This window comes from Watersipora subatra, chromosome 1 (assembly GCF_963576615.1).
Source record: "Watersipora subatra chromosome 1, tzWatSuba1.1, whole genome shotgun sequence".
In the NCBI taxonomy this organism is placed as follows: Eukaryota; Metazoa; Bryozoa; class Gymnolaemata; order Cheilostomatida; family Watersiporidae; genus Watersipora; species Watersipora subatra.
In genome coordinates this window covers 53,344,707-53,347,494 of record NC_088708.1, presented here as the reverse complement: position 1 = coordinate 53,347,494, position 2,788 = coordinate 53,344,707, and the positions used below count along the sequence as shown (strand labels likewise).

Below are 2,788 nucleotides of genomic sequence, written 5' to 3'. Positions count from 1 at the left end.
TTCCTTCTGTTAAAAAGTACGTCAGTGTCATGTATCAGGCTTTAAAGGGATGTTATGCTAGTACATGCTTAGACCTAGTCACCATGTTGGCATAACAGTAAATATATTTTCCAGTATAATAGTTATTAGCCTAGTAGTGATTATGAAAGTGCTCACTTATATACCAAACAAATAGTACCTCGAACTCGGCAGTTTCAGAAAATTAACAATACCACGAGATTTTAAAGTCACCTGGATTGATCTCATTCATTGCTAACTGCATGTAGATAATGCCATTCTATTTACTGTATAATCTTATGCATTGACTTCTAAGTATGAACAGTTTATAAAAAGAGGCAAGAGTGTTGAGAAATTACGAACAATCAATAAGGAGCATTTAAGTATTCTGGTTAGAATCATAACAAAACAGCAGAAAGTGATTGAGCTTGCTGATTGTCTCATATTGAGCTTGATGAAAATGTTGAGTTTTCAGTTGAGTGTCTCATATTGATGGATTTAAACTAAGTTAATGCTCAGATGTATTTATATATTTGCTCAATTACAAGTCATTAATATATAATTTTACTGCATAAGAGAAGTTAATATTTTTACACAGTAAAAACTATGCTTAGAGAAACTGTTAGCATGCATGTGATCAACATCATCCAGTAGCTTAATTTCCTACGGTAGACGGATATAATAAAGTGATACATTACCTCAAAAGTTGTTTTATTTGATATAAATTTTGATTTAAATCTATTAAATTCAAATTTAGATGCATTTTGCTGCAGTTGAAAATCTCTGTCTTCCACTGTTTTGCAAAAATACATGTATGAGCCATTTCTATGAGCAATTAGCTGGCAAGGTATTCAGTTAAATTATAAACAAAACTACATCTAGATTTAATTCAATTATTTGGTCTTAATGCATTTTAAACACACTTTTATATAATCTTATATATAATGTATTATATAAAACATAAATATATATAATTTTAAATATATGCCTCAAAGGGTGCATTATAAGTTCTACAACTCGACACACCATGTAACTTGCTCTGATAGATAGAATATTGCCTATTGATTATTGTTCAATAATGCTATTTGACAATAAATCCAGTACGGTTCGTACTCACAAATAGAATTCACATACTGTACACATACTTTTAGGAGATGGTATAGCAGCAACACAGACTATTGTACTTGCGGATAAAATTTGTGTTTTGTCTTCATTTTTTGTATCCAACACTACTTAGCACTAAAAGGGTTACGCTAAACCAATTGAAACTTTGAACTACATTCAACTTTCTAAAAGCAATTAGTTTATATCAATTTTTGCTTAAATATTTTGTTGAATGAACAAATGAAGTTCAAATTTGTCAAAGTAGAAGAAATTGAGAAGAAAACAGCGTATGATACATTGCTATGTATTCCACACTGACTTTTAACTGTAAACTGTCTTATAAATGATGGTACTTACTCGCTGATCCTCTGGAGAGCTCTGGTATGATGTCACTAGTTCTTGTGTATTACAACAGCTGCTTGCCATACTCATCATGTGAGGCACCAAATAATGTAGTGGCTTGTTTGAAGAGAAGAGTTGAGGTAGTTGACTTGTGGAAACTATAGGTGCACCCAATAATACAAAAAAGCTGCAAACTATTTTTAGCAAATCACATGGCAGTTTGAATAGCAGGTGAAGTAGAGGACAACTCCAACTGGGAGTTTGAAATTTCATTGATTCAAAAATTATCATACCGTTATAGATACTTATTAACTTTATTTACACTAGCCAATGCTGTTTAAAACAAATTTAACCATGAGATACGAAACAAACATAAAAATAATCGAGCAAATGACGATGAGATATAAAATAAAGAATAGTAAAGTAAATTATGTGTATTGAGAGAGAAAGGTTTTTTTGCATAACATTATTATATAACTTTTATCGGCAAAGTGTTGGTGTTTGGTACTTTTCATGAGAATGTCAAGATACCCGCTGACCAGCTGACTAATAACTCTAATAGCTGGATTGCATGAACTACCTAACATTGCAGTCCTCAGAAAGGTTACATTGCTTACATTTCAAGTTGCTACCTTGAAGTTTTTAAATAATTGTTCCAAATAAACTCTTATTGTTGCCAGAGACTGAGAAAGCCATATTGTTGGTTAGTGATACAAGCATATTTGTGAATATGCAACTAGATTGAACATGAGTTATTGTGCATATGCCTTCAGTATGTCTATGTTTTATTTGCTTAAAACATTTTGTCCAAAATGAATTATCAGATGTCTTTCATGAGTTATTATAAGTTAAAGTTCTCCGTGGTTATGCTGTAGTTCAACATGCAATAAACAAAATAATACTGAATATATACTAAATAATATACAAATTATTATACAAACTGTAATCACTTCCATGATAGAATACAACAAAAGCCTCTTGTATAGTGTGCATGTCTGTTTGTTCTAGCTTTTGTTTTAAGCATTTATGCTACGCAGGTTTAATTATGGATACTTGAAACAGATTTTAAAACTTTGGCATAGTATTTTGATAAATTTCTCTCAAGTGGAGTGTTTCGTAACCAGCCCTAAGCTTACCTATCTCATAACAATAGCCTAGATAGATTGGTTTGGAAAATTTGCATCATGTTCTGTTTACTTTTTTTCTCACATACATGTACGTAGAAGATGTTCTACAGCTGTACAAGTGCAGTCGGGCTACTGTGGTGACTCATTACCTTGTCAATATCAGATTGGTTGAAAAATAAGTCATGTTAAATATTAGTTAGCTCTGATTGCTATAAAAA

The 2,788-nt window shown here is 31.4% G+C and overlaps 1 protein-coding gene across 1 annotated transcript in view; it reads left to right on the top strand.

Moving 5' to 3' along the window:
- Positions 1-2,788, top strand: part of LOC137394300 (SLIT-ROBO Rho GTPase-activating protein 1-like) — a 207,335-nt gene that overhangs the window by 152,941 nt on the left and 51,606 nt on the right. The window lies entirely within an intron of this gene.